The sequence below is a fragment of the Mastigoproctus giganteus genome, chromosome 4 (assembly GCF_048544385.1).
Source record: "Mastigoproctus giganteus isolate SK-2022 chromosome 4, ASM4854438v1, whole genome shotgun sequence".
NCBI lineage: Eukaryota > Metazoa > Arthropoda > Arachnida > Uropygi > Thelyphonidae > Mastigoproctus > Mastigoproctus giganteus.
In genome coordinates, this window is record NC_143578.1 from 150,855,962 (window position 1) to 150,878,731 (window position 22,770).

A 22,770-nucleotide genomic window follows, 5' to 3' on the forward strand; every position below is an offset into this window, starting at 1 on the left:
AATAAGAACAAGAGCGTTAAAATTAAAATTTTGGGAAATAACATTAGACTATATTTCATACTAATCACCCTTCTGTTCTTTCATATTAATCACTGGAGTAAGTTTTTTTCTAGTGGTTGCGGAATTAGAGAGCATTTTTTTTTATATATAGTTACTTATTATTTTTTTGGAAAACCGAATAACTTCTCCCTTGTGTTATAAGGTTTCCGTTTCTCCCCTGTATCATTTGGCCTAATGATAAAATTTGGAAGTCAAAGTAAATTATGTGATGAAACTTATATATTTGCTTTTACTTTAACAAAACATGGTATCGGTAATGCGCACTGCACATATCAATAATCGGACTTCTTACTAGGAGCGTTCATGCTATGTACTTTGAAAAAAAAAAAAAAAAAAAAAAACACAGCAGTTTTATCATACTGTCATAAATAACAATCTCATTTGCGCAGGTCCCGCTCAATACAGTGAAGTATGCAAGAACAGAAGATATTTAAAGAAGGAAAAAGGAAACCCAAAGGAAAACGCGAATGTCACGAAACTGGAGCATTGGGCCAGCATCAAAGTTTTGACAAAAGAAGGGAATGGGAGAAAAGTTTTTCATGAATGTAAGAATCTGTTATATGGTGATGCTGTGCTTTCTGAATACCACATAAAATTATATGGGTCTAAGCAGATTAAATGGACCCAAGAATTCTGAAAACTGCGCTGCTCGAAACAACCAAAGGAATTTGACAATCCCAGAAGTATTAAAATGTCTGATTGCCAGAGAATGTAATATTTCTGGGGATCACTACGGACCATGCTCCATGAATACATGGTATGGCAGGGTTCATTTATAAGGAAATTTCCTCATTTGTGAGGAAATTTCAGTATAAATGAAAATTTACACATGCATGATGCACATCTACAACGGGGGTTTCTTTCAAGAAACCCCGTTGGTTTTATTTAGTCCTGAATTTTATGGACACCACTGCCCATAAAATTTAGAACTCAATCCTCAGACCTGACCCTCAGTAATTGTTTCCTTTTCATAATTCTGAAGAAACCCCTACACGGACAATTATTTTGAAGTGATTTCGCAAGGAAGCTGTAAATGGCTTTTTAGAAAACCAGAACACTTGAACAGACTTTTTTTAAGCTATTTCCTCTTTGCCATCAAAATAGAAAAAATGTACTGAACTCAAGGGGATATATATTGAGGAAAAAAAAAAAAAAAAGCTTTTAAAAACAGGCTATGCTGCTTATTTACTACCAGGGTCGATCTCGGCATATTCTAAAGGGCAGTGTTCCGGGGAATCATTAATAAGTAATCATTAATGATTACTTATTAATGATAGAAGTAAAAAAAAAAAAAAAAAAAAACATTCTGATCATAAAGGGGACGGCAATAGCTTCTTTAACCCCTACCTGGGAACGCTCCATTTGAATTATATTGCCGAGTTTATAACTTTTTTTTTTGAATGAAACTTGAATCATAACCGGAAGGATGGAGAAAACGTGATTATTCTTTAGTTGATTAGGCAGTCTCTTAAAGTCTTATGAGCAGAGTGATTCGGTTGGTCATCTAACCGGTACCAATCGAAAACCATTTTAAAACTCGAATGGTCACTGCGTCTTACAGCAGTACAAGTCCTTATTTTTAATTAAAAAAAACATGGAAAAAGAAATAGGAGAAAGCCGGAAAAAGGAACCCCCCCCCCCTTGCTCTGGAGCCCAGAGAGGGACTTAGCTACTTCGGACTCCTACAAACAAGATAGTGATGGACTGCAGAGGACAACGACTTGTATCTACCATGTAATATACCGGTATTATCCTTAATAGTAAAACCGAGGATGGCCATAATATCCTAGATTACACTCAGATAAGATATTAAAATTATGCTTGATATATAATAAACAAAAATATGAAATCTACTATATAAAATCTATTATATAAATGTTTTTATATAATAAAGAAAAATATGAAATATTCTAATGGATATTTAATATGTATACATATAATACGTAAGCCTATAACATATATTGCAGGCTAAAGCCGGTGTTAAAAATTAATCTACGGCCTTCAATTCATCATCAGCCATTTTCAATCCACTGCAGGATGAAGGCCTCTCCAGCAACTTTCCAGTTCCTTCTGTTTTGAGCACTGGCCATCCATTTACTACCCACAAACTCATGAATTTCATCTATCCATCTCCGCCTTTGTCTTCCAGGTTGTCTTCTAGCTCCTCTTGGGTACCATTCTGTTATTTTCTTAGTCCATCTGTCATCATGTCTTCGAGCTATGTGTCCTGCCCAAGACCATTTTAATTCTTTAGTTTTGATAAGAATGTCCTTTACTTGAGTTTGCTGCCTAATCCATGTGTTTCTCTTCTTATCTAACAGTCTGATTCCCAATATAATTCGTTCCATTCTTCGCTGTGTAGTTCTCAGCTTCTCTTCCATTCTTTTGGTGGGTGCTCAAGTTTCACTTCCATAAGTCAGAGTGGGGAGTATACATTGGTTCATTATTTTACGTTTCAGACAAACTGGGATATTGCTCTTCAGTATGTGACTATATTTCCTGAATGCTATCCATCCAAAATTTATTCTTCTCTTGACTTCCAGCCATTTATCATTATTACAGCTAATGACCTGTCCCAGATAAGTATATGACTCCACCTTTTCAATTACTGCTCCTTCAATCATTATTTTCCTTTCCGTGGCATACTTGTTCATCATTACTTTTGTTTAAGCCGTATTCATCTTTAGTCCAAAATCCTTACTAACTGTGCATAACTGATTAAGATTTTCCTCTAATTCTTTGGGATCGTGGCTTATAACCACAATGTCATCTGCAAATCGTAAATGGTTTAGGTACTCTCCGTTCACATTGACTCCTTTCTGCGACCAGTCTAATCTTCTGAATGCTTCCTCAAGGGCAGCAGTAAACAGCTTCGGAGATATTGTGTCTCCTTGTCGAACTCTATCTCGATTTTAAATTTGCTACTGTCTTTGTCTAGTCTAATAAAGGAGGTAGCACTCTCATATATTTTCTTCAAAATCATAATATGTGGGGTATTTATGCCTTGTCTTTCCATTGCCCGTGCCCGAAACATTGCCTTATGCTGTATGGAGTCAAATGCCTTTTCATAATCCACAAATTCCAGGCATAATGGTGTTTTATATTCATTTGCTTTCTCCATTAGCTGTGATATTACGTGAAGGTGATCCATAGTTGAGAATCCTGTCCTAAAGCCAGCTTGCTCTTTCGGTTGATTCTCATCAAGTATTCTTTCTAATCTGTTAGTAATGACCATTGTGAACAACTTGTAGATGTGGGATAACAAGCTAATTGGTCTGTAATTTCCAATTTCTGATTTATCTCCTTTCTTATGCAGCAAAACTATGATTGCATTATTCCACTGCTTCGGGGTCACATCTTTTCTAATGCACTTTGGCCTTCAATTAGCTCCTCTCAAATGGTGCATAATAGTTTATGGGAAATACTTAACATGCATTGTTGCAACGATGTCTCCATATGTAGTAAATACTTAAGCAACTGTAAATAATGCAAGATAAAAACTATAAATGAATAAAACTATAAACACTAACATTTTGAAACTAATGTAGAATATCAAGGAAAGCGAAAAAATCTCCTGTTGAAATATGGTACACGAAACCACAGACAACTTAAGATATAAAATTCCACCGGAATTATCGGACAATATGTAAAGATTTATCAAATAAAGACTAAAAGAATGAATGCAGTAGCTACACTGCCCGAGTATATTTAAGTGTAGAATAAAAACTGTTAAATACCAAAGCTTAACTTCAAAATTGTCATTACTTAAAACAAACTCTTTAAGGGCAATTCCTTTTTTGGAAAAATTTAAGACAATCTCAATATTGAAAAAATTAATTTGATAACGGACAATACAGTTTTTCTTAGCAAATAAGCCCAGGGAAGAAATAAGATTTATACTGAAAATAAGAAACGAAAATAAAATTATTAATAGACTGCCTGAGAAGCATTATGTGGGATGAATATTCAAAATTTAAATTATAGACCTCACTCCCCGTTGTGTGCAATTTTAAATAGTCTCTGAAGCAGGTATCAGACAAACTGCAAACTTATCTCCTGTGAAAGAGAAAACCCGATATGCTAAATCGAAATGCATTCTTGTCGATGCTATCAAAACAAAGTTGAGCACGTAACGGATCCTCTCCAAGTTTGCTTTCAAATTTTTTGACTACAATTATTAAGAGATAAAAATATATTAAACGAAAAAAAAAAAGGGATGGAAGCAGAAGAACAACAAAGTAAACAGACATACTATATCAGTATATAAAAAGAGTGGCAATAAATGTACTGAATAATTTTTGCCAATCCATTGAAAATGTATTCCCAACTGCTACATCAGTATTATTGTTTGTAAACAATCATTAAATGTAATAATAATCTGAAATTAAAACAATTTCGGATGACTTAAAAGTGCATAAGATAAACATCATATTACAATCTCAATTATAAATAAATTAAGCTCATAAAAGTTCATTAAGCTCAGACAGTAGATTTAATAATACTAAAATTATAATGCTAATATAATTTAATACCGTGAATTTAATAATTATTAAATATATATATGAATTTAATTAATATTTAATAATATTTTATGAATTTAATATTATTAAATTGATAAAATATTATGAATTTAAAAATATTCCTATTTGCATAACCGGGAGTTAAACTTCTTGGTAAAGTTTTTACCTCTCCAAAACATATTTTCAAAATTGAGTTTCTGATGTAACGTTTGGAGGATGATATTAAATGATTTCATCAGAATAAGTTATTGAACCAACAGATCCAATGGCTTACTATTATGTGTACACTGTTGGATGCATAAGTACCTTTTCTTCCCTTAAATTACAGCGTTTATCTGATGTAATCTTTGAAAGACACGAAAAGTGTGGGGCCTAATGCTGCTGACAGTTCACGTCAGAGTAAGCCATTTGCCTTCAATACTTTTTCATTCTACTTGATGAAAAATGCGGAATAACATTTTCTGGTTTATACCTCGGGACTGCCACAAGGTCGGTGGAGTTCAAAACTAGAACGATTTACAAGAAAGGCCAGTGGCATCGCCTGATTTCGAATACGAGGTGTGTGTAATTCTGTACTCGTACTTGACCACTTGGCTACATCGTGCCCCGTAACTATTACCGGGAAATATTTGAGGAAAAAAACTTTCACGAAGTTAAATCCATTAGTCACACTGATCGGTTTATCTTTTTGGTGGTGTCAAAAAATTCGAATCTCCGGGGGAGAGAAATTAAATGCACGACATTAGTGAATTTGAGTAAAATTTGCATATGTGAAAATAATGGCAGTTTCCCCCACTCCACCAACCCCCGAAGATTTATAAAATCACCCTAAAGGTTCATAATTCCACCTCGTTGCGGCTAATCTGAATTCGACGTTGTATGTCAGAATTTGGGTTGATTTAATTAGTACCAATACAACTAATTCCCATGAGGCTTCAGTGCATCATATCTACACATTGTATGTTTTTTTACGGTAGCAGTAATACAGTGAAAACAAACTGCAGGAAGGACCCAGATCGAATCTAAAGTTTTCCAAGCGAGTGAGAATTAACTCATAGTCACAAAGGTTATGGGCAAACAAGTAAACTAAATGAAAATGGGCGTATAAAGTCAACGTTTGATTGCGGAAATCAAATGTCGACATACGAACTTCACATAAAAGGTGGGGGGGGGTACATTTCATGTAGTTATCTTCTGGTGCAGAATAAATGCTATTTCAGATAACGATTAATATTATGAGCTCTTTGTCTGTATTTATAAAATCAGGTCTGCTCGAAATATCTTTCAATGGATTTTTTAAACTAACAGAAACACCGGATACTATCTTTACAATAATTAGAACAATTTATTTTGCAGATTCTCCGGAACAACGAAAGCTATTGTAGTTCTAACCGAATTGTGTTCGCTATAAATAAACAGGATTCCACAGAATGCAGTAAACCAATTAGACAACAACGATCCTTTCACTTAATTAATTACGAAAACAAAGGACGAATATCTAGAACACCTATTATTGAAGTTGCTAATAGTTTAGCCAGGGTATAGTTGTTTGCATTTATTTACATAACACGCGTCGGTCATTGGCCCACGCTCGTGTCACCGATGTAGTATCCAATCACCTGTAGGGCAGCGCGTTGCCACCTGATTGATACCTGCGTGTGCACCTCTTCAGACCCCTAGGTAGCGTTCGGAGAAGTGTAGTTGTCAAACCCCTGCCGCTACGGTAGGGAGCAGACATTTCGCACCTGGTTTGTTTCCCCCGGACGTGTCGATATTTTTAGGGTCACGTGACGGTGTCGGCTGCCAAAGTAAGATATGGACAAGATAAGATCCGGAGAACACAGATTTAGCGGAAACAGTGAAAATGGTCAGCTGCAGGTTCGCTTACCTGGAATCGCCGGAGACTGTCGCACAAACCCGAGGCCGGGAAGAGTCAAGTGCGCGTATCTCTCCCGCTCCAGCACACTGGTAGCAGCTGGAGCAACCCGAAATAACCAAGTCTGCGAAAAATGTCAGTAATGCTGCCGGTGGGAGGGTAATACAATCTCTGGGTCTGCCATGCCTTATATGTCGTGAGGCTCGGGAAAAATACGCACTAACAGCGTCTCTGGTGGGCTATTTTCCGGAAGTAGTAGCGGAAGTTTTAACTTGGAGCATGGGAGTTGCTGCTGTTACCGAGATTATTAGTGTGTTTGCTCCCAAACAAACATGGTAGCTGCCAATAAATAAGCGACAGGAATAAAATGAAATCCCTCCGATATGTTATGGAAAATTCATTTTTATAACAGGAAATGAATTTTAAAAAAATACATAAAAAAAGGAGACCTAGGTTTGAAAATAAATGGTAATTTCAGTATGGAGAAGAATATGAAATTAATTCTTACAATTAAATTTAATATTTGTTTTGAATTACTTTTCGCAGTAAATTTAAGTTTCGTTTGAAACACACTTTCTATTTAAAATAAACTGCTGAAGAATTAATTTGTGTTGCTTGATAAAAAAAAAAAAAAAAAATATATATATATATATATAATTTCTAATTCTAATTTATATGTATATATAAATATAAATTAGAATGAGGATTAAGTTATTTTGAGAAATAACTTAAAACGAAATGGACTATTTCTTGGATTAATCATCAATGCGAAGAATATTTTTGTTGTTGTTAAAGCCTTACAAGCCACAGTCAGTAACATAAAGGGTTTTAATACTATTTTGATAGCCAATCAAACAAAGCAGTCGGTAAGCTTGGCAACCCGGATAAAGCAATTAAACAATAAAAAAATTTTTTCCAGATTTCTTATGGTATTGGTCTCAATTTATCATATATGTAAAATTTATAAATATTTTTGGTGGTGTATTTAAGGAATTTCAATCATTCTTTCTATTTTTTTTGTTTAAACATTAAAGAAAAAAAAACTGTGTACCTTGTTGTATTCTGTCTTGTGAACTGTGAGAGTGTGGTCGTCCAGGAGTATAAGTAAAAAATTTATTTTTTGCATTCAGCAATAGCCACATTGTTCACTTTAGCATTTTGCAGTAGTCACATTTTAAGTCACACTGTGTTCAATTTAGGATTTTTATAACAGTACGAATGGCACGTCCGCTGCTGGAGAGAAACTTTAGAATACTCAGTTTGTAAAGAACTTTGTTTTCAGGGTAACGTTAGAACCGTAACTGACACTGTCTAAAATTGCAGGTTATGAACGACGTTCTCCCTAGCAGACAGCAAAAGGCATTCAGGATCTGCAAGCATATCTGTTATTCATTACAAGCGTGCTTCATCCAACCTTTTTATTTTGGTTGCAGGCTCTTCTCTTATAGTATATTCAGTTACGTTCTTTAGTCTATTATTACTCACTCCGGAATGATCTTAAACTCACCGACATGAGCACTCACCCGCATTGTGCACATTGCTTGTGCACCACCGCATGCACCATAATCTTGCATAGTGGCTGGTTAAATTGGAGATCCTCAAATATTTATTTACAGCCCCCAAACGTCAACTTTTAAGGGTTCACACTGTGAAACCAATGTCGAGTTAGCTTTGCATTAGCAACCCTCCCGTTCTGTAGGAATGCACTTGTCTATGAAGTTGGTGAAGGCTCAAAGCCGGAAACGGCTGATATAAGATTGCTGTTTGCACATATGGCGATCAGTTTTTGAGTGTCTGCGAAGAAAAATGGGGCGCGTCGAGATCTTTGCGGCTTCGAATGTATGCATGATTGTAGGGCAAGACGTGCGTGTCATTATCTCGTAAACAAATGTGCCCATTCTTTTGTGTCACGAGTCTACTGAGACTGACTCAACAGCGGTCAGACAACCAGCAGTGGAACAGCCAAGTGTGGTCACTGCCCGTGGTAAGCATCGTGTGCTTCGTCTCGTGAGACAGCAGCAATGCAGCACAGTGGCCCAGCTAATCACACAGTACAATGTACGAACAGTAAAGACAGATATCCGCATAGACAAGGGAAGTCGAAAGCCGTCACGGTACCTATGCTCATTGCGAGACATAAGAAACTGCACCTTGCATGGCCACATCTGCACCAAAACTGGAACAAGGACATGTGGAAATCTGTTGCCTGGCCTGATAACTCCATCATGCTGATGGGCGCATTTGGAAAAAAGTAACATGAGGACATGGCATCTGGATACATTGTGTTGGTGTTACGGTTTGGAGACTATTTTCGTGGATCCCCTGATCACCGTTAATCAACGACCGATGGGAACGTCTACCATTCATGATGACATTGTATCCCGACAACTCTGGCGTCTATCAACAAGAGAAATGTGCCATATGGGACTCAAAATATGGGACTCAAAACTCCAGCAATCTACCAAGTGATGCACACCCGATTCGAGCCTCAAAACAGAAAAACCAAGTGCAAACTACTCTGGTTAAAAAGGACATTGTTTTATTAGGAGACTCCATTGTCAGGGAAACGGGGAATATTTTTTGTAATAAAGATAGGTGGAGGAGAACCAGGGTATGTCTGCCGGGAGCAACTATTGATGATGTCACCAACAGACTGTCAGATTTTAAAGGGGGTAAAGAAAATATTATTATTCATGTGGGGACAAATGACATTAAACGTACACGATCTGACGATTTGTTGGAAAAATACAGGACCATGCTGAGGAAATGTCGCGAGCTAGGCCATAATATCTATGTGTCTGCAATTCTGCCCAGACACGATAGGAGGGATTATATGTTAAGAGCCTTGTGGATTAACTCAAGACTTGAAGGAATCTGCAAGGCTTTAGGGGGTAAATTTCTATCAGCATGGCCCACACTTGTAGGTAGAAGGAATTTGTTTTGTAGAGACGGGATACACTTAAACAAAGGTGGTGCAAAAGTTTTTGCCAGAATTATTGAGGATACCTTAAAGGTTCAGGGAAACTGCTAGTTAGGGGGGATGTGGGTAATACTGACAGGCGTTTATCTAATAATATTGGTCAATGTAACTCTTGCACATACCTTAAGAGTTCTTATCTGTTACTCCAACTGGACGTATTATCTAGATGTTCTGGGGGCAAAGACGTTTCACGTGCGCGGGTAGCTAATATCAGGGAAGAGAGCCTAAAAAACTTCAAGGGTTGTTAAATATACAAGAACAGTAAATCTTAATTGTTTATACAGTAACGTTAGAAGTGTCGTCAATAAAATGAGCGAATTCGAACTGCTGGTTAAAACAAGTAACGCGGACATAATAGGGCTTACAGAGACGTGGTGCCACCCGGAAATTGGGGATGATGAGTTTCAGTACGGCTTGTATAATGTATTTAGGAAGGATAGGTTAGATAGAAGGGGTGGTGGGGTAATGCTTCTTATCAGAAGCAGCCTGAGTGCGACGATAGCTTTCCCGGATTCAGACGTTTCACATGCTAGTATAGAGTCTGTATGGTGTGAGATAGTTGGAAACAAAGGTATAATGCGAGTAGGAGTAATCTACAGACCAGGTGATTGTGAAGATTATGACAAAAGCCTCTACATGCAAATGGAATGGGCAAGTAAGCGTCAATGCCTTATTATGGGTGATTTCAATTTGCCTCTAATTGATTGGAGTAAATGGGAAGGAAACTCGACATGGGGAACAAAATTTTTAAATCAACTAGATGACTGTTATTTGTATCAACATGTCAGGGAAAGTACTAGAGAAAAGAATATCCTAGACCTCATCATCACACATGAATCAGATGACATAACAGGGCTGACAGTAGAGGAACCAGTAGCAGGAAGTGATCACGGAGTTCTACGGTGGATGATGACGAGAGAGGTAGCAGAAGTAAAAGGCAAAGGAATGGGTTTTAATTTCAGAAAAGGAAATTACGATGCCTTCAGGTACTACATGGCCTCTATTAACTGGGTAGATATCGCGCAGAGAATGAATACAATTGAACTGTGGTACGCTTTTAAAACATTAATCACAGATGCCTTGAATGCGTATATACCATTAAAAAAATACTCCGCGAGGAGGGTTCCAAGTTGGATGAATAGTGAAGTTGCCGCATTACTTGAGCAGAAAAAGGTGGCATGGAAAGGTTACAGAACAATAAAAAGTACTGAAGCCTATAACAGCTACAAGGTGATGTGTAATAGAGCCACAGAAAAGGTTCGACAGGCAAAGGCAGTTTATGAGAAATCACTAGCAAACAGAGCAAAGAGGGGGGATAAAGAATTCTTCACATATATAAATGCCAAGAAGAGCAGGACAAACCAGATCGGACCTTTACGTAAGGGAAAGGGGACAGTAATAAATACACCAGCTGCCGTTGCAGATGAACTCAACAGTTATTTTGCATCGATATTTACAAATGAAAAGCCTTTTGTGGCAAAGGGAAATTGTGGGAGCGAAGTTAAAAAATATGTAATTAATGATATTGAAATTTCGCAAGATTATTTAATGAAAAAACTTTCGAGCCTACAGACCAGTAAAGCTCCTGGAGTTGATGGAATATACCCTATAATCTTAAGAGAGGCGGCAAGCGAGTGCATTGAACCATTGAGGCTAATTATGCGAGCATCATTAGACTCTGGGGAGATTCCCTTGGATTGGAAAAGTGCAAATGTATCTCCCATACATAAGGGTGGCTCTAAAAGTGAAGTTGGAAATTATCGACCTGTCAGTCTGACTTCAGTAGTAGGGAAAATCATGGAGGCAATGATCAAGGGTGGAATTCAGGATCATTTGGATCGAATTGAAATTCTCAAGGATACTCAGCATGGTTTCGTAAAGGGAAAATCATGTTTAACAAATCTGGTTCGCTATTTCGAAAGGGTCACTCACGAGCTGGATTTAGGGAATAATTTCGACATTGTTTATTTAGATTTCAGCAAAGCTTTTGACTCAGTCCCACATGAGCGGTTGCTTTATAAGCTGGAACAGGTTGGAATCACTGGGAAAATCCTTAGATGGATAGAAGGATGGCTTCAGGGCAGGAGGCAGAGGGTTGTGATAAATGGCTATTCCTCAGATTGGGTTGAGGTAAGAAGTGGGGTTCCCCAAGGATCAGTATTAGGACCACTGTTGTTTTTAATTTTCATAAACGACATTGATGAAGGGATAGAGGGCGTGATGTCTAAATTTGCAGATGATGTTAAAATTGGAAGAGTAGTTAATGATCACTGTCAAGCTGAGCTTCTTCAGAGAGACCTAGATAGACTTCAGGAATGGTCAGAAAAATGGCAGCTGTGCTTTAATCCAACAAAGTGTAAGGTATTACACCTGGGAAACAGTAATCCCAAAAAAACTTATTCACTTGGTGGAGTTCAACTAAACCCAGTACTGGAGGAAAGGGACTTGGGTGTTACGATACGGTCAGACATGAAATTCTCTGAGCATTGTAAACAGGTTGCAAGGAAGGCCCATGGTGTCCTATCGATGATCTATCGAACTTTTGCAAGTAGAGATAGGGACGTGATAATCCCATTATATAAGGCTTATGTTAGACCACACTTGGAATACTGTGTTCAAGTATGGAGACCGCACCTGAAGAAAGACACCGAGCTTCTTGAAAGGGTGCAAAGAAGGGTAACTCGCCTGGTGAGATCGGCAAAAGGGCGTCCTTATGAAGAAAGACTTCGAATATGTGGGTTGCAGAGTTTGGAAACTAGACACCTTAGAGGAGATTTGATTGAGGTGTTTAAGGCTCTGAGAGGCATCAGTAAAATGAATGAGGACGAAATTTTCAAGATTATAAATGATGCTAGAACTAGGGGACATAAATTCAAGTTACGGGGGGAAATGTTTAGATTGGACTGCAGGAAGTTCTATTTTAGCCAGCGAGTTATAAATTACTGGAATAAGTTGCCTTCATGGGTGGTAGAGGCCGACAGTTTGGGGAAATTCAAAGGTCATCTGGATAGTACCTTCGGGTAAGAGAAGCGCATAGGATGATAGGTTTAATTTCCTTTTCATTTATTTTTTTATTTTATTATTATTTTTTTATTTATTAATTATTATTATTTAGTTATTTATTTATTTATTTATTTTTTTTTTGTTTTTATCATTGTTTTGTTCGGATTTTTTTTTTTTTTTTTTTTTTTGGCTGGTGCAGCATAAGCCATAGGCTTTCTTGCACCATGCGGCCGTTACTAATACTAAATACTAATACTAAATACCACAAGGCACGGCGGGTTGCTAATTGGTTTCAGGAATACAATGATTCCTCCGCCCTCCCATGTCCGCCCAACTCAGCCGATCTCAACCCAATTAAGCATGTTTGGGGTTTACTGGAAAAGGACATTGCTATGACTATCACTTGACAATGTGGGGGCATTACTGGTTATATGTGTAGCAATACCACAGAACACCCTAATGATGTAGGTTTTGCTAATGCAAAGCCTACTTAGTACACCCTCCATACAATCCACATGAAATTACGTTCTTTTCTGCTTTCCCTATCTCATGCATATCGCACTGCTGAATTACAGTCTTAACTGGATGTTTCCTTTGGGCTTATTTTTGATCTACCGTTGTCTATGCTATTCCACAAGTAGAAATTTGCCTTTTCAACAGGTGGCAAGAACGTTGGTCCGCTCCTATCAAAAGCTATTAAGTTATTCATACCGAAAGTATCGTATCTCCCGAAACTTCACTTACGTAAATTTATTTACGTAAGTGAAGTTTCGGGAGATATGATACTTTCGGTATTGGCTCTAAGGGTTGTCTCCGTGCTACAGATGCATAATTTTGTCTCACATGCCAGTATGGCTTCACCCGTGGAAGGTCGTGTGAAGAAGCTCTTTTCGATTTGGTCTTACATATTGAAAGTTCTGGAGAAAAATTCGAATTGACCATCTTCATAGACTTCGACACCGTCTGGTGGGATAGTGCCTTGGCACACCTTCGAACTGCCGCTTACCCCCGGCAATTATACAGCCTCTTCCAGAATTATTTTTCCTACCGAGCAGTTATTCTCAAGTCAAAATTCCAGCAAGTCACCAGATCAGTAAATCGAGGTTGTCCCCAAGGGTCAGTCCTGGTATCCCTCATTTGGAATATAGTCCTCCAAGACTGGCTCTCCCGCACCTTCAAGAATGCGAAAATTGTGGCCTTCGCTGATGATCTCACAGTGGTGGTGTCAGGGAATTCACGGAAGGTCATTGAAGAAAATGCAAACCAGGTCCTCCACGATCTCTTAACTTAGGCCGCGCTTAATAAGTTGCATATCAACCCAACAAAAACTAAAATGATGCTATTCGAGAATATACTGGATCTCAGGTACCCACCGCAGGTAAAGATATTTAATGCTCAACTGCCAATTGTCACGCGAAACCAAGGTACTTGGGGTGATTATTGACCACAAACTCAGCTTTCTCCCACATCTTGTTCATCTAAGAAACAAAGTTAAGAGATTCTCAGGAGCCACCATAAGCATCTCGAAAAATGATTGGGTACTCTCCAAAAAGTCCCTGCGGTTGTATTACAAAGCAGTATTTTTTACCAATTGTGGAGCCTGGTTCCTTCGGGTAACTCTTGTAAAGATGCGAGACAAGCTTGGAACCTTCCAGGGTCAATGTTAATGGCAATCTGCTGAATGTGTAGAACGGTTTCCACTCCTGCCATTCAGGTCATCGCGGGAGCACTTCCGCTCGATCTATATATGTCATCTTCCGTGGGTTGTGCTTCTGAATTACGAGAAATATCCCAACAAGGATCCTTGACATTGAGGGTAACCTGGATGCTGACCCCAAGGCTGAGATGACCCGTTGCTACAACGAGCTCTTCAACATTTTGCAAACTCGATGGGATAACTCAACACTGGGCATTGTCACAAGAAGATTCCTACCTGATGTAACCTACGCTGCTACTAAATCTGTACAATCTTGGTTTACTCCTTCACTAGAAACGTCATACCTAATTACCAGACACGGATCTATGAATGAAAAATTACACCATCTGGGTCTCCACCCAACAGATCTCTGCCATTGTGGAGCCAAAGAGAACTGGTGGCACATACTATTCGAGTGCATTACGTACGCGGATCTGAGACACAACCTTGTCAGCTGTACACAGATCTCTCGCGAGCATCTAGAGCTCTTCCTACGGAACCCTAGAAACCTCCCTGCACTGCAGACGAAGGATTAACAGGCCCCCAGTGGCCAATATCGATGACCCAGCAGTGAACTGAAACCGACCATGGGCTGTGGAGCTGAGCTTGTTTCTGCGGTCTGTGTGCAGGATGGAAAACACTACTCTTTTTCTTTTTTTTTTTTCCTTCCCGTCCTGCTACATGGGCTTTGGAGCTTGTCTTGTTCTGTGGCCTGCGTGTAGGACGGAAACCGCTATTTCATTTATTTTTATTTATTTATTTCTTCCCATCTCTTCTTTTCGCGTTCTACAGTCAGCGTGGCTGCCACATGTTTTTTTTTTTTTTTTTTCCTCTTTTCTTTTTGCGTTCTTAAGGGTTGCTGTCACATTTTTTTTCTATTTATTTATTTTTTGTTTTGTTGTCTCGCGTTCTACAGTAATATCACCTTTTTTTTTTTTTTTGCACCACTGGAAAAATTAAGTTTGTTTTTTTTTTCTTCCCATCTCTTCTCTTTGCATTCTTCAGTGTGGCTGTCACATGGTTTTTTTTTTTATTTATTTAATTTTTTTGTTGTTGTTGTTTCGCGTTCTACAGTGATATCACTTTTTTCTTTTTTCTTTTTGCACCAAGGGAAAATTATTTTTTCTCTCTCTCTCTCCTCTGGAGTGGGCCCTAGAGGAATCTGGCCCACCTTTTGGCAACATCAGGTGGGTCAAAGTCTCGTATTGGGACAGTACGTGTTTTTCTGGGACTGGCCCACCTTCTCGTGGTGTGGACGAGTACCCAGAATCATGTGTGTGTGTTCTGGCCAAGAGGCCAGAACACACACACACAAACCTCCGTCACACACACACACACATACCTGGCCCATTCGTAGTGATACTGTTCTTTACAGAGATACGAGGCAGAGTTGAACTAACGTTCTAGGGGCCGCCCCTTACAAAAATACATGTCTCGTGTCTGGAAGAAGTATCATGGTATGGATATGTTTTGTTGGTACGGGATTCAACTATCGGCATTCGTGGTGAGCAGACGTGCCTATTACAGCTATTTAAGCAGGATTAGTGAAGTAAATCAGGATTTCAGTTTTTTTAGCATATTGTAAAGTTTATTTTAATAAGTTTTTTTCCCGTAATAGTTTAATTTACTTTTTTATATTATAAATATAATTTTTTGAAAGTTTGTTTTATTAATAATTAATAAATTTCATGATGGTTATTACAAAATCCGCCTTCAACACTTCTTCAGAGGATACCATGGCTCATACAGAAATAGCCGATGGCGATTTCCGGGTGAGTCATGATTTTATCCTTTGCAGAACCTGTGGCATGTATTCCAAGGTCGACCTAGTGGATAATCTAGCTCACTTGGAGATTCTTTTCTTTGTCACTGTTGTAAGGAGTGAACAGATCTTAAGTTACAATTTGGTGCATTGCTAGAACAATTTGAGTCACTGAAAAAACGGGTGCGTTCCCTCAAGAATAATATAACTGGGAGCTCGTGAGGGACTCAAGACTAACAACCTACCAAGTGATGCACTCCCGATTCGAACCCCAGAACAGAATAACCAAGTGCAAACTACTCTAGTTCAAAAGGATTTAGTTCTATTAGGAGACTCCACTGTCAGGGAAACGGGAAATATTTTTTGTAATAGGGAGAGGCAGACTAGAACCAGTGTATGCAAGGAGCAAGTATTAATGATGTCACCAACAGACCATCAGATTTTAAGGGGGAAAAGAGAATATTTCTCTATGATGATTTGTTAGACAAAAATAAGACCATGCTGAAGGAATGTCGCGAGTTAGGTCACAATGTTTGTCTCTGCAATTCTGCCCAGGCACGATAGGAGGTATTATATGCTGAAAGCCTTGTGGATTAACAAGGCTTGAAGGACTCTGCAAAGCTTTTGGGGGGAAAAGCTTTTTTTAGGGAGGGGTTTCTATCAGCTTGGCCCGCACTTGTAGGTAGAAGGAATCTGTTTTGTAGAGATGGGATACATTTAAACAAATGTAGTGCAAAAGTTGTTGCCAATATTATTGAGGATACCTTAATGGTTCATGGAAACTGCTAGTTTGGGGGGGGGGGGACAAGGGTAATATAGATACGCGTTTATCTGATAGTATTGGTCAAATTAACTCTTGCACATACCTCAAGAGCATTAGTTTGTTACCGCAACAGAACATATTAGCAAGATATTCTAAAGGCAAAAGCGTTTCAAATTAGCGGGTAGCAAATGCCAGGGAAGCGAGCTTAAATAACTTTAAACTGTGTGTCAGGGGAGTTAACTGTACAAGAACACTAAGTCTTAATTGTTTATACAGTAATGTCAGAAGTGTCGTCAATAAAATGGGTGAATTCGAACTGCTGGTTAAGACAAGTAACGTTGACATAATAGGGCTTATTTGGTGCCATCGGGAGGTAAGGGATGATGAGTTTCAGTATGGTATGTATAGTGTATTTAGGAAGGACAGGGAAGATAGAAGGCGTGATAGGGGTCATACTTCTTATCAAAAGTAGCCTGGGAGCGATGAAAGCTTTCCCGGATGCAGACGTTTCGCATGCTAATATAGAATCTGTATGGTGTGAGATAGTTGGAAGCAAAGGTATAACGAAAGTGGGAGTAATCTACAGGCCAGGTGATTGTGAAGATTATGATGAGATCCTCTGCATGCAAATGAAATGGGCAAATAAGAGTGAATGTCTTATTATGGGCGATTTCAATTTGCCTATAATTGATTGGAGCAAATGGGAAGGAAACTCCACGTAGGAACAATTTTTTTTTTAAATCAACTAGATGATTTTTATTTGTATCAACATGTCAGGGAAAGTACTAGGGAAAAGAATACTCTAGACCTCGTCATCACCCATGAACCAGATGACATAACAGGGCTGACAGTAGAGGAACCAGTAGCAGGAAGTGATCACAGAGTTCTACGGTTGACGATAAAGAGACAGGTAGCAGCAGTTAAAGGCAAAGGAATGGGTTTTAATTTCAGGAAAGGAAATTACGATGCCTTAAGGTGCTACACGGCCTCTAACTGGATAGATATCGCACAGACAGCGAATACAATTGAATTATGACATAACTTCAAAACAATCTCAGAAGCCTTGAATGCTTATATATCATTAAAAAATACTCCACGAGGAGGATTCCAAATTGGATGAATAAGGAAGAAGTTGCCCGATTACTTGAGCAGAAAAAGACGACATGGAAAAGTAAGAGCAATAAAACGTGCTGAAGCGTATAACAACCACAAATTGATCTGTAATAGTGCCACAAAAAGGTTAGGCTGACAAAGGCAGATTATGAGAAATCTCTAGCAAAGAGGGGGATAAGGAATTCTTCACATATAATTTTGTAAAGAAGAAAAGGACAAACCGGATCGGATCCTTATGTAATGGGCCTGGGACGGTATTAGATACCCCAGCTGAAGTTGCAGATGAACTCAACAGTTACTTTGCATCGATATTTACAGAAGAAAAACCCTTTACGTCAATGAGAAATTATGGGAGTGAAGTTGAAAAAAATGTAATTAATGATGTTGAAATTTCACACGTTTATTTAATGAAAAACACTTTCGAGCCTACAGGCCAGTAAAGCTCCTGGAGTTGATGTAATATGCTCTATAATCTTAAGGGAGGTGGCAAGTGAGTGCATTGAACCATTTTGGCTAATTATGCGAGCATCATTAGACCCTGGGGAGATTCCGTTGGATTGGAAATGTGCCAATGTATCCCCCATACATAAAGGTTGTTCTAAGAGTGAAGTGGGAGATTATCGAACTGTCTGACTTCAGTGGTAGGGAAAATCATGGAGGCAATGATCAAGGGTGGAATTCAGGATCATTTGGATAGAATTGAAATTCTCAAGAATACTCAGCATGGTTTTGTAAAGGGAAAATCATGTTTAACAAATCTGGTTCTCCATTTTGAAAGGGTCACTCATGAGCTGGACTTAAGGAATAATTTCGACATTGTTTATATTGATTTCAGCAAAGCATTTGACTCAATCCCACATGAGCGGTTACTTTATAAGCTGGAACAGGTTAGAATCACCGGGAAATCCTTAGATGGATAGCAGAGGGTTGTGATGAATGGTTATATCTCAGATTCGGTTGATGTCAGAAGTTGGGTTTCCCAAAGATCAATGATATCGATGAAGGGATAGAGGGCGTGTTGTCTAAATTTGCAAATGATGTAAAGATTGGTAGAGTAGTTAATGACCGCCGCCAAGCAGAGCTCCTTCAAAATGACCTAAATGGATTTCAGAGATTGTCAAAAAAATGGCAGCTATACTTTAATCCAGGGAAGTGTAAGGTATTGCACCTGGGGAACAATAAACCCAAAATAACTTACACTTCGCGGAGTGGAACTAAAACCGGTAGTGGAAGAAAGGGACTTGGGTATTAGGATACGTTCAAACTAAGTTCTTTGAGCATTGTAGACACTTGCAAGGAAGGCCCATGGTGTCCTATCAATGATTTATCGAACAATCGCTAGTAAAGATAAGGACGTCATAATCCCATTATATAAGGCTATTGTTAGACCACACTTGGAATACTGTGTTCAAGTATGGAGACCGCACCTAAAGAAAGATTGTTCTTCTTGAAAGGGTCCAAAGACGGGTAACTCGCCTGCTGAGATCCGCAAAAAGGCATCCATATGAAGAAAGACTTCGAATATGTGGGTTGCACAGCTTGGAAATTAGGCACCTTAGAGGAGACTTGATTGAGGTGTTTAAGGCTCTGAGAGCCATAAGTAAAATGAATAAGGACGAAATTTTCACAGTTATAAATGATTCTAGAACTAGGGGCTATAACTTCAAGTTAATAAATTACAGGGGACATAATTTAAAGTTCAGGAGGGAGTTGTTTAGAGTGGATTTCAAGAAGTTTTATTTTAGCCAGAGAGTTATTACTGGAATAAGTTACCTACACGGGTGGTAGAGGCTGACAGACTCTAGGCAAATTCAAAGGTCAGCTGCATAATTCCTTTTCTCTTATTAATTTTCTTATTATTAATTTGTTTTATACTTATTTTATATATTTTTTATTTTATTATTTATTTAATTTTATTATTATAATTTTTTTTTTGGCTGGTGCAGCATAAGCCATAGGCTTCCTTGCATCATGTGGCCATTACTAATACCGTTAGACGGTTGTGTTAACTCCAATGACTATCTTTGTCGTTTCGGTCCAACTTTATTCTGCATTGCTTAATTTTTAGCCGAATTGATGGATTCTTACAAGACGACAATACAACTATCCACCGTGCAAAAAAATTGTATCTGAATGATTCAAAGAACATTACTAAGATTTCTAACCTCTCCCCTGACTGCCTGATCCTCTAGATCTGAATCTACTTGAGAAATGTTGAAAAGGAGGGCAGTTCGGTTTCGCTGTTCTCTACCAACCACAATACAGAAGCTGGCAAATACCCTGATGTAAAAATAGTCAGCTAGACTATTCTTCCATCTAGAGCTGGACTCCCTCAGGCACCTAATGGAACCAATGCCACGCCGTGTATGGGCTGTAATTCGGCCAAAAGGTAGCCCTGCTAGGTACTGAATAAGTTTCCAATTTGTTGGCCAGCGAATTCATATATTATTCAAGTGTTATACATTTTCAGGCGTTGCAATTCATCCCAAAGGTCTTCGACAGGGTTAACAAACATTTCATGTCTCAAAGTGATAATCTCATGGCCTTCTCCATGCTTTGTACATTTCACTGATATTGTAAAACCAGAGAAATGTTCAAAGTTTTAGCAATCCCTATAAACTAAGGACCGAAGTTGTTGAAGTCCGAAAATGAAGGAATCAATGCCCACTTCTCCAGTAAGATGATCGGGGAACTGTTGGGGCAACAGAATTTCTACATGGGCTGGTGGCATATAAATATACAATTATGTCAGTGTCCCTTCACTGGATGGTGGAACTTCATAAGAGTTTTCGTAGTCAGGGCTTCAATTATCCAGTCTCCTTTTGAAACCAGCTGGCCATATATGTGGGACAAGGCCGAAAAGTTGGAGTAGTACAGTTGATGTGTATATCAGTATATTCTACATAGTGCATAACGTGTATTATTTTCGCTTTATGAAAATTAAACCCCACCTTTATAATCTTTTAATTGTGATTGAAATAATCTACGTTTTACTGCAGAAAAGGTGATATTAACATACTGGAATGACAATTTCTACCTTCGGGTTCATATGTTCACTTTATTGGTGAATACTTCATAAACGTTGCTTTTATTGGCACATGAATATGAACTAAGTGAAAACCTCTTTCGTTTTTTTTTTTTTTTTCTATCAGCGTTATTTGAACTTGCTGTGCATAATTTTGAACAAAAAATTGCAGTAACAGCATAAGAAAAAGATTTAATTAGGATATTTCTTAGGCAATTTCTTCATCATCCTCCTGATGTCTAAAGCGCCATATGACCTCGTTTTCCAGCTCTCGTCTGTGAAACAGTGTTGACGTCTCGAGCGAGTGCGCTTCCTTGAGAGCAAGCCAATTGGTTAATTTGGGGAGAATATAAATAGACTAAAGAAAAGCGTTCACTTATCTCTGCTCCAAGAAGAATATGGAACAACTCACACAACACATGAAACACAACACATGAATATCTGGCAGGCGCATGGTGCTTCTGCCGAGCGTGGAGATAAGTTTCAGAAGTTAATTTTCTATCGCGGGAATGCTGACTCATGAATTCTTGTACAACTGTTCTTCCTTTTGTAAGCAGGCAGTGAAATCATTATTAGCATCGTGACAGTTTAAAAATGATGATTCTTTATAATTCCCGCATTGTTCCTGTAGGAAATCTTGTATCATTAAAATTATCTTGGTTCATTAAGAGGGGGAAATCGACGTTGATTTACCGAAGTTGAAGTAAGAGCTCCAAAAATAGGATTGAGAGTATAACATTCCTGAAGTATAATAATAAAATCCGATAACGGTTAACATCTGTAGAGTATTAATAAATTTCTCAAGAGAGACTACTTGTAGTAAATTTGGTACAACATATGTATGAATGTTCCTCATCCAAGAATATGCTTTTTTGAATATGGTGTGTGCACGCGTATGTTTGCACAATCGCGGTAGTTAGTTATTTTGGTACGAGAGAAAGAAAATATTTTTACCTTTGGGAACTCTATTAAAATTTCTCAAAAGCTTTAAAGTCCCAACTGTACGAATAGTTTATTCCAAATCACTACTGAATCGATTTTAAGTAAATTTATGGACATATGCATTAATGTGTATACGCAGTATATTAACCAAAGTTATTATAGTGGCATCGTTTAATTACATCTCGCATTGTGAATGCTTCAAAACGAGTTGCCTATTCAGTTATACTTCGAATAAGTAACGCTTCCCCAATAGGGAAGATTATTTATTCATTCTCAGACCACCACCCGTACCGTTACAGACTATCTGGCTCTTCATCGGTGGGTGGGTAGGTACCCAGATGGTTGATTTGATTTTGATAGTTGTTGGCGCATCGGCTTCTGTGGCCATATTGCACCTCCCAAGGTTTTTGCAGTACTTTGATCCAAGCCCGAGGCGAGAATCGAACCCGCGACCTTTGGGTTGCCGGGCAGGTACTTTACCCACTCGGCTAGCCCGGTCTCCCAGATGGTATAACAGCTGACAACCCAGTTGTGAAATTAAGTCCACAATATGAGAGATGCCAAATGGTGTTTAGTAGTTTAATACTTAATAAAAATTCCATTATAATGAAACGATGCCACTATAATAACTTTAGCTAAATTACTGAGTATTGACAGGATGCATTTGCACTAACTTATATCTGAGGCTTTTGCCCTGAATTTTGTTAAGTAAATTTATAATGAACGCAAATATGCATTCATTCTAAATTATAACGAATGCATAAACGGATATTTCAGGTACTGTAACCGTTTCATAATAACTATAACACACCTGAGCATCTACTGAAATTGTTTCTCTGAGGGTGGGGGAAATTTTTGTCATCACAAATAAAGTTAAATCTGGGACTTTATCCTAGAGCAGGGATCTGTGTTTCCCACACCCACCTCGCCTGATATTTTTGGAACCAAAGCAATTCCTAATTTCATAAATTTTTCAAATCCTTAATAAAAAAAGAGGGGAAAGGATAACGTACTTATCAGAAGTAAACTA

General features: G+C 38.3%; 1 protein-coding gene across 1 annotated transcript in view; it reads right to left on the bottom strand.

Moving 5' to 3' along the window:
• The window catches only part of LOC150087120 (twitchin-like), a 3,511,780-nt gene extending 3,505,185 nt beyond the window's left edge, over positions 1-6,595 (bottom strand). The window contains 1 exon segment of the mRNA XM_090372971.1: positions 6,469-6,595. The gene's annotated coding sequence lies outside the window, so the exon portion shown is untranslated.
• Between the last annotated feature and the right edge of the window lie 16,175 nt (positions 6,596-22,770).